Source organism: Neopelma chrysocephalum, unplaced genomic scaffold (assembly GCF_003984885.1).
Source record: "Neopelma chrysocephalum unplaced genomic scaffold, ASM398488v2 Primary Assembly neopelma1_70, whole genome shotgun sequence".
Classification (NCBI taxonomy): domain Eukaryota; kingdom Metazoa; phylum Chordata; class Aves; order Passeriformes; family Pipridae; genus Neopelma; species Neopelma chrysocephalum.
This window is the reverse complement of record NW_020897730.1, coordinates 5,692,980-5,703,149: the sequence shown is the minus strand read 5'-3', so window position 1 is coordinate 5,703,149 and position 10,170 is coordinate 5,692,980. Positions and strand designations below refer to the sequence as shown.

Sequence of the window (10,170 nt, the reverse complement as noted above, 5' to 3'; positions counted from 1 at the left end):
TTTTGCTGAAATACTAGAAAGAAGCATGTTATACCTGTAAAGCAAGAAATGGAGAAAAACAAGGAATGGAGAGGAACTGGACATTCATGCTTCTCAAGGTGCTGCAGCAACACAAATCCTGATCACAACTGCTTGTGACAGGTAAGTGATATAGTGATATTAAGATGTTTTTTCAGCTGATGTTTCTTGAGGGTGGTATCAGTTTCATGTCAGCTGAACTGCTGGAGCAGTGCCTATAGTGCAGATCCCAGAAGAGCCTTGTTTTTTTCCAGTTTAACAAACAGAAAAGAGCTGCAGAAAAGGAAGACGACAAGAGAGAGGAAATTAATTTACTTAATGTAGTCATATGCTGGAGAAATATATCCATCTAAAAAAGGAGCTAAAAGAGGGTGAAGAACCATATCCTTTTTGGTTGCCTTCCATACAATAAGTTTCACAAATAGTGCAAGCTTGGGAAAAGCCTTTTCCGGTGCAAAGACAGAGAGCTTCCCTTAAAGCATGCATCAAGAGAGACTTGTTACCCAGTTGGGCAGGCATCTAACCTGGATCCTTTTCTGTCTTGGGCAGTAGTAACAATTACAACTGTTAGCCAAGGGGTGTCTTCTGTTTGTGCAATTTATTTTCAGTTAAATATCCTTCTGGCATGAATGGAGCCACATTGCTTTTGGAATGGCTATGCTGAAATTTAATGAACAGACCAGGAACCCGGCACGTTGGCTGGGAGCTTTTTTTTTGGCTAACATGAGTCAATAGTGGTCTCTTCTTTCCCTTCTGCAGTCAGCAAGCAGTATTTAATCACAGAGAATAAGTGTGTTGAGTGGAAAATTCTCATTCTCCCTATTTGCAGAGCACAGATTGTCCTCTAGAGACACGAACTACAGTGTTTTCCTGAGGAAATTGCTTAGGACTAATGCTTACATGTAACAATATGGATATCTATGTGCTTTAAAATGCGCTAGAAGTCCACGTTAAAACAGAAGCCAGGTGGTTTATTTGTTGCTAAAATTTGTTCCGTTTCTCGTTTCGGTGGCAGTTTCTGTAAGTGACGCAGCATTGTCTTTTTAAGTTTCGGAAAGGCAGGGAGCGCTGGGCCGGGATGAGCCGTGCGGGCTCAGGAGCCCCCTCGCCGCCAGGTGACGTCCGCGGCGCGTTGCGGGAGCGGCTCCGCACCCTCCGGGCGCGGGACCGGGATGCTGGGAGGAACCAGCAACCGGTCCTCATCTCCAGGGACAGGAGAGGGTGGGATGCCCTTGAAATTCTGTCCCTGGACGATTTAGGCATGTGCTCTCTCACGCTTCTAGAGCGGGAGGGATGGAAGCGTTCCCTGCACGCCGCACGTGTGCGCTCCGCGGTGCCGTGACTCCCTGTTCTACTCGCTTCCAGAGCAGGAAGCCAGCGCAGGTGGGATGAGGCAACAGCGGAGGAGATGAGTTTGTCTTACTTCTCCTGCCTCCGGGAGCTGTGGGGCTGGTGGTTTGCTCAAGCTCTATGGAGCTAAAACGCAGACTCTGCCTCCCGACTGCCCGGATTTGGCGTGTTTGTTTTCTGCTCTCAGGAAGGTGCTGCTGCTCGAATGCCTTCGTTCCCTGGCTGTTTTCCTTCCGGTTCAGTGTTTCACCTGAAAAAAACTCTACGTATGACTCTGTAGCTCGACATTTTAATTCCTGAAGCTGGGAGGAGGAAGGAAGGCACAGAAGAAGTAACACAACTGCTGCTACTCTGGAAGCTACTGAAATAGATCATTCCTTTTTGATCTTCAGCAAAAAGAAGAAAAGACCCTATGAAAAAATGTTTAATATTCTCAAATTGGAAGCCTGTTTACATTGTACCAGGGTTTATTTTTCAGTGTATTCCTCCTTTTGAGCGACTTTCCCTACCCCACTCTGCTCTTCTGTACTTGCCACGTTTCCCTGTGGATACTTTTGCCTTCCTCATTTGCAGTATCCTGTCCCACTGCTGTGTGAAGTGAGTGACTTCGCTAATGATTGGCCAAGATGTTTTGTCTGCCATCTCCTACGTAATCACAGGTAACCCCCCTCTTTGGATACCCACTGTCCTTGGGGATGAGCAGAGAGGAGTGGGGTGTCTGGGTACCTGAGCTGCTGCAGGTCTTGCCGTGGCAGCTGAGACGTCACTTCTGCTGCCTTCCCCATCTCCCTGATGGACGTCAGCACTCCTGAAGGAGAGCTGGTAGGACAAGATGCGTGTCCACATCTCAGCCTGGCATCTTGCCTCAAGCCTTTGTTGAAACTCAGGCTGGCAGCGACTGGCAGAGGCATGAGGAAGAGGCAGGTGTGGGCAGGAATGTCTCTGGCTGTTGCCAAGACTCAATGCACTCACCTGTGAGCATCATCCCAGGAGAGCATCGCTGTGGTGCTGCACATGGGGGTGCTGGCAGGCAGATTTTAAGGAAATCGGATTCAGCTTGAGGCTGCAAGTTTAATGTCTGTGCTCAGGCATTGAGGCTAATGGCTGAAGCATGCTGAGTGCAATATTAAACATTTCTAGACACTTGGTTCATCTTTTATTCTCTCATCTCTTTTGCTTGCAAAATCTAATATTTTAGAATACAAATGATTTAGATTTCTAATGTAAAAGAAGTATTGATGTGATTTATAATTAATTATACTCTTTTTAAAATAATGATTAAATTTTACTGCATCTGTAAGTCACATGGAATAAAAAGGGCTTTTAACAATATGGAAGTTTAGTGTCCCATGCCTTGAGTCTCAGCCAGTGATAGACAACCTTATCACATATTCTGTCATTATTACCTCCATCAATCAAAGTGTTATCAGCCGTGAACCAGAAAGAGATAAGTCTGTCATTTGATCGTAAAATCTGCTGGGGTGGAAAATATTTGCTTAACTGTAATATAATGCATGGGTGGAGGAAATTGGCATTATTACTGTAGCTGGGTTACCTGTTATGCTGTAGTCCTGGCTACCACTTACAAATCAAGATAACCCATATTTTTTAACACTTTAGAATAGGAAAAGCAGTGCTGGAAATTCTGAAATATTATGTCAATAATTTTTTGAATGAGCCATCTGAACACACTGTATTTGCACTCCTTCGGGGAATAAGCAGGCCCTATGTAAACACACACTGCTGCCAAAGGACATTTTACCTGAGTAATGACTGTAAATTAATCCTATTAGCTTGGACTCAAGTTGTGACGAGTAGAAGTTCCCAGGAAGTGCTCCACCTTTCCACCTTCTCCTGCCTGACAGATGATGTGCCTTTCAAACTGGACAGCTTTCTGTGACCTCTCGTTTGAAGGAAATGTGTTTTAGGACTTTGATATATAAATAGTGTCTAGTGGCTTGACTTCACCATGGCTCTTGTCTTGGTGTAAGGATATCTTTCTTTTGCGGATCTCTTCACTGGAATTTTTCATCTGAAGATGCAGAAGTGGGGCACGGGGTCAAAGCTGACAATTTTCTTTTGAAACGAGGGTGCAATACCCTCTTTATACCTGCCTGTTTTTCGTATGTAGCTTTTGTGTCCAACTCCTCCATCCTGACAGCAACCAGGGAACAGTGCGACAGGTTTCTGTTCCCAGCACGGGTCAGCATCTCCTCACTCCGAGTGACTGTGCCGCTCCTGAGGAGGTTTCCCAGCCTGTAACATCAAGTGCTCTCCGAACAGTAGCTGACAGCGCTAATCTGCATTACATAGGATTAAACAGGCGCAGTAATTAACTTGCATAAGCGCTTTAGCAACTTTTGGCCTTTGAATTGCAGTGTGTCCTGTATACTGTGGTGCAGAGTCTCCGTAAGCTGGGGGTCAGCACGGGGCGGGGAGGGGAGGGGGGACGGAAGTTGGGGAGAAGAAAAGAGAAGCTGAAATTCCAGCAGCCAACAGTGAGCTGGAGAGAGAAAGCACGGGGTCAAGCTGAAATAGCTGTCGTCATTCTTTTCAGGAGTCGAGGTGTGCTGAGTATCACACGTGTGTTGAAAAGGCAGTACGGGCACTGGTATCCACAGCTCTCACTGAATCTACTCAACTATGAAAGGAAGGGCTTCATTTCTAGTCCTATGTTAAGTGTTATTCCCAGGTGAGAAGTGAAGCTGTATCCAGGAATTTACTTCTTCAGTTTTATAGTGTTTAGTCATCACAAATCATACCTTCAACTAATTCTGAACTGCTGTGCTTGAAAGATTTGGTTCAAATGAGCAACCCTAAGCTGAACTAAAATGTAGATATGTCAATAAACTCCCTCAGCCACTATCCTCATGTGCTGGATTCTGCTCTGTGACCCAATGTCTGTAGACTTCAAGGCATTCATCCCAAGAACCACTACAGAAATAAGTCCAAAGCAATGTATCTTTTCACTGGTGTATGGCAACTCTTAAATATATCTGATGCAGCTTATTCAGATCTGCTTTGAATCAGAAGAACAGCAGGAAAGGTTAAAATGCATTTGCTTGTAGCAATTTCTCTTTCTTTGAAAACATATGGTTCCAGGGGAAGGGTCTCAAAGTCAGCAGGAAAATTTGAGAAGATTTCACTTCCTCACTATACAGCGTGTTACCCTGGGTCTTATGTGTGAAGCTTGTTTCAATTTTACATGAGGCAAAAGTGAGGGGTCACCAGCAGGTCAGCTGAAATTTCTATATCTTGAGAAAAAAGTCTTGATCCAGTCTGACTTGAAGACAGTGTAGGTTTTTTGTTTGTTTAACTTTCAGACTCAGGATCCTCTTGCAAGCCTCACAGGAATGTGTTGTCAAGATCTTTTTGCCTTTCTGGAAGTGTTGTCTTTGGACATTTCAGAGCAAAGCACTGAAAGTTTTCTCATCACCCAGATAGTCCCATAGCAGTCCACGTGTTTTGGGAGCCACTGAGAAAATGCATAAAGCTGAAGTAAACAGAACCCTTAGGTATGATGGACCTCAGTGCAAAGCCACAAACCCTGTGGGAATTAAGTACTTCAGAGAGACACATTTCAGTCTTAAAAAACCTGCAGTAACCTTGGGAGAAATTACTCACACCAACAGATAATCAGCTCAAAAGGATTTCACTTACAGGTAATGATGGTGCAACAACTTGCCTGTGCAAAAGCAAATACAAAAGGGGAAATTGTTCTCAATCCTTTAAACCAGGTAACAGTGGGTCTGGTTCAGTAGCCTGAATGTGGTCCAGAAGTCAGGACAGTGGATTGGCAAACAGGGAGCAGGTTCACAAAGGACTAACCAATTTGTAATAAATCAGAGTTCATTAACTGATTGCCTTGGGATTCAGAATGGGCCCTCATCCTCTGTGCCTCGGTTTACCTCTTTCCCCAGAGTATAATTAATGCTTCCCAGGTATCTGCTGCTGCAAACTGCTGGAAGTGTACCTGGATCCCAAAACCTGTTGGCACTCACTGGCAGGTATGGCTGTGTGACAGGCTGTGTGACAGATTGCTTCCCCTGCAGCATCTGGAACCCCACTTGTAATAACCAGTCTGTACAAACACTGGTGTAAAAAGTGAAGAGAAAAGTTGTTTTAGGGGCCTGATCCCAGCAAATGCTGATTTTTCTTGTCTCTCAAAATCCAGTGCTGAAACACTGACCCTCGCTGCAAGGTGAGCAGCTCTACCTGGAGTATCTTGAGAAGTTCGTCCCCCTCTGATAGAAACCACCCATGGGTGTGATTCTTCTCTCGGTCTGGGCATGCCGTCAGTGGAGGTAAAACTAGTAAGTGATATTGTCATCAACTTGGATCTTTTTTAAGCATTGAAGTTTACCTTCATGGAAGAGAGAGCATCTAGATTCCTTCCTCAAACAAAAATTTTTGGTTTAAAATTTTTGGTATAAACTCCATAATTGACTTTTTCTATAAGAGTTGGAAAAATTAAATGGACACATTATTTATTATTATTATTATTATTTATCCATTAGTAAAAAACAAAATACATAAGAAAATAATCCACACTTGAAATAACAAAACCAAAAGTATGAATGTAATAACATCAAATGACTTTGAAGTTAAATTAATTGTTTTAGAACTGGAATCCTAAACCCCATGTCTTGTTTCTACAAGAATCTCCTCACTTGATTTTGTATGACGATAGCCTGGCACTCTGAACCCTTGGGAAAAAGGTAATCTGTTTGGATACCTGCATGGAAATCTGCAGTTCTCAAAGTGTTTATCACACTATTTGTCTACAGTCCTTCATAGTGGCAGCTGGATAATAACATTGACGTGCTTGATATTTATATGGCATTATTACAAATTTTGCTAACACGTGTGATGTATCCTTTTCAGTATTGCAAAGATATTCTTCTAATATTGCTTGACTGTATTGCTATGTTTGTCTAAGATTTCACAGTGCAAGATAGTAAGAGCTAGAAAAAATAGAGAAGAGCATGAAATTGCCTCTTTCCATATAAAATTGCCAATCAATGCCATTGCACATTTTACACAGTTGCATCAAAAGAATCTGATTCTGCTTCCAATGAAGATTTGTATGGCAGGGCCCCTGTGACACCTTCTGATATAAATGCTACTTTTTTGCTTAAGGCAAAGTGGCATTTGTTAAAAGGGCATCATTTCAGCTGTGTGCTGAGATTTAAGATGCTCCTCAAAGGCCAGGCTGTGGAGTACAATGTCTTCTGCTTCATTCACAATTCCTGGTCAGTTGGATGCCACTCCTGACCCCATCTACACAACAGGAGGGCTGCTCTGCCCTGTGGTGCTCGAGGAGCAGTCAGGCACAGCCTGCTTAGCTTGGCCTGTCTGCAAAGGCATCTAGATTGCCCTTGTCGTGGTGGTGTCTCAGTGGAGTCACCTGCTGCTCCCAGTCAAAGGGTGGAGTGAGAATGGGGATGAACCAGGCTCTGACAACAATGGGAAGTGGTTTCACAGGGTTACGGAGACCGATTGTCTTTACTTAATCTGTGAGAAAGCAAAACCAGCTGTCATTGGGCAGTGCAGATGGACAGCTGCGCTTTTAATCACTTGCATTAAAAAATATATGAAAATTAATTGGAATATAGTGTACAACTGTCCCCAGTCGTGGTTCCGAGGCTCCATCATGGCCACCTGCTGGCTTGTCCCCTCTCCAGCCCTGGCTGCAGAGGAGGATTTGTTTCCTTCTCTGTTTTAAGCTATACCCTTGATTGCACAGGAAAACCGTGCTCTTGGCCAGGGTCCAGAGTTGTAACTCTGTTGCCAGAATTTATTAAAACAGCACCAACCGACCCTCTATATCACTTAATCTTTTCTCTGATCATGATTAGTACAGAGGTACCTTTGTAATGCACTAGGACAGACGTTTGATGTAATGCCAGTGCTGCTAAGGGCTTTCATTATTACTTGGGAGAACCTTCAATTAAATTTTCAACAGAAAAATAGCTTTTCCTTGTGTGTTCACTGGCACTATATTCGAGTTTATGAGGTATTGAAATAAACAGTATTGTTAAAAAAAACAATCTGAGCTTAGGTAAAACATGATTTCTCTACACCACAGTCAGCTAGGTCTCCTATTTTAATAATTTATAACCACTTGAATGCAAAGAATTATAACATAATGTCCAGGTTCTGTAATGTATGAAAAGGGCTGTGCAGCTACCTCTAAATTTTGGTTAGGGGCTCGCAGCAGAGGAGCTACAATGGATGGGAGATGTAAAAAGTTCATTTACGAGTAAACAAGCAGTTCTACATGCACATGTGTGCATGTATGTAATAAAATGGCAGAACTTTCTGTAGCTAATTTCTTATTAGCTCTTAGAAATTTTGAATGATGGCTTTTCTTTTCATGAGCTTTCTTAGTTGTCTCATGAAGCACTGAAGTCTAACCTACTGGAGTATGAAGCAATCTGAGGGTTGTCATTGCTCTACAATAGCCCAGATCAAATTAATATTGAAGGGAAGTTTGGTTTCTTTTGTTTTTTTTTTTTTTTTTAAATGTTCATTTGTTCCATCAGCACTCTCATCATCAGTCCTAGGCTTGTTCCACCTTTTTACATGAAGTGCACACCTGGATTCTCAAGATTATTGCATTTAGTACAGCAATATTGATGAAATTAGGTGAAACCTTTAAAAATGTATATATACACAAAATTCACCTGGATTTCTTTCCTATTCAGATCCCTCAAAAATGTCCCGATTCATCATCAATTTCAAACAAATCCTTGTAATTGAAGAAATATGCACAAAGAACTAGAGAGGGGGTCTGGATGGAGGTTTTCTGGTTTTATGTCTGAAGAGTGCAAATTTGACTTCACATATGAAGTCCAAGTGTAGTTAGGGGACCTGTGCCATGATTTCAGCAGCAAGTGAATGAGGACTGAACAAATTAATTCCCTGTGGCTGAATCGCAGCCTTAATTACGTGTGATGTAAGGTAATGACAGTCTTGGGCTGTGACAGCAGGTTGCTGGTATTCTCACTGCTCACCTGCTGCTCATGCCTCTCCCGCAGGGAGGAAGCTCCATTTTGCTTATTCCCTAAACTGAATCATTTCAGAAATCTGCCTGGAAAGACAGCCATACCCAGAGGAGCTGGAGGAGCTGAGGGGCTGACCAGGGCTGAGGACACAGCAGCTGAGCGGGGCTCCAGGGGATCACCCCTTGCTAGAGGAGAAGCTGGTGGAGCCTGAGCCTTAGATGTGGGCTGGTAATGCTGTGAGGAAGCTGAGAAGCAATGTCATGGATTTCAGTAAGACATCAGAGTCATCCCTGGATCTGCACCTGCCTGAACACCAGAGGTATTTGGATACAGAGTGAAGTTTTTATCTAACAGATGTTAACAGAAATGCTCTGACTTGTGGGGAAGGGGATTTACTCGTGCTGTTTTTAATTCAGCAGTGAGAAAAGGAGGGCCTAGCCTCACTCTTTGGAACTGGCCATCACTGCCCAGGGATGTCTCTAATTTAAATGTCTCTTGGTGGCCCTGGCTGGTGTTCAGCCCTACAGCCCAGCAAGAGGTGTCCTGAGCTAGGCCTGGCAAAAATAAAGAGATTGGGATTTGGTTGTCTTTTTGTTTTGGTATGTAAATCTTTTTCTTTAATAGGCAATAATACTGTATAGGGAACTAGCGATGGATTAAAAAGAAAAGTAATGAAATAGATTCATAGAAAAAAACATGGATGTGTTAAGAGCATTTTTGTTTTGTTTCCCTTATTGCAAGCCTCTTCATGATTCTAAGACCTTGTGTGAAATGGGCTTTTAGTCTCTGCTTGGATTATAACAGTGGTGCAAACTGCTGGTGCAGATATGCTGCCACTACATACACAACGGCTGGAGCAGCGAATACCCACTGAAAATGCAAAGTATGGAGGGGAGAAGGGAAAGGAGCATGCATGGGGCAGGCTGTGAAGTGTAGAGTCCAGTGGTAGTTTTTGGTGGAGTGTTTGTTTATTTTTGCTCAGGATATGAGTAAGAGAAGACTCAAATAAAAACCACCAGAAAGTGAGGTGGTGCCAGGCAGGTGGTACAAGAAATGGTGAGGAGTCACCTGCCCTCCCACAGGCAAGGATGTCAGTCATTAGCATGCAGAGAACTGTCTGAAGTGAGGCTGGTGTGGCCCCCTTTGCTGGTATCCAGCAACAAAGAGGCACACCAGGCACGTCAGCCTCCCAGGTATTTACCCACATACCTACGGCCAGGCTGTGAATTCTTCAGTTCAGCAGGAGCCAACACCCTCCCAACCCAACAGCAGTCTGGCTCAAGCGAGAGGGATGTGATTTTGGTTTTTAGTTACCAAGTCTTGCATCTAACTGAACCTCCTGCGGGGGAGAAAGGCTGATCTTAAGCTCGTAATTCCTTGTTTAGATGTGACTTAAAATAACTGGCTTTGGGGAGCAGCAGTGCCTCCACTGATCCCAGTGAGAATTGTCATCCTGCCAACACTGGCTGCAGGTCCCAGAATTACCACTGCAAATGACATCAAAGGCCCACTATCCTGCCTTCCTCATCACCCATGAAGGACTAAATGAAAATCAAGACCAAGAGCTGCTCTGGCCCACCAAGGCCTGAAGAACCTGGCTCAGTTTTACCTTCCCTCCCTGTCTCATTGCAGCAGAAGCTGTCGCCACTGCCTAGCTGGGCTAAGGGTGAGGGAATGCAGCTGATGAGAGGTGACCACTAAACCTGTCATGTAGAGAGGCTGTTACCACAAGCAATGATGATGATATAGGATAGAGATGCATGAACTTCCAATTTTTTTAAATATATCTGGCTTT

At 43.7% G+C, this 10,170-nt stretch overlaps 1 long non-coding RNA gene across 1 annotated transcript; it reads left to right on the top strand.

Moving 5' to 3' along the window:
- The first annotated feature begins 3,882 nt into the window (after window positions 1-3,882).
- Window positions 3,883-8,772, top strand: LOC113969034. The gene is made up of 3 exons (XR_003534723.1): window positions 3,883-5,030; window positions 5,543-5,681; window positions 8,514-8,772. It is a non-coding gene; the product is annotated as an uncharacterized LOC113969034 (long non-coding RNA).
- The last annotated feature ends 1,398 nt before the right edge of the window (window positions 8,773-10,170 follow it).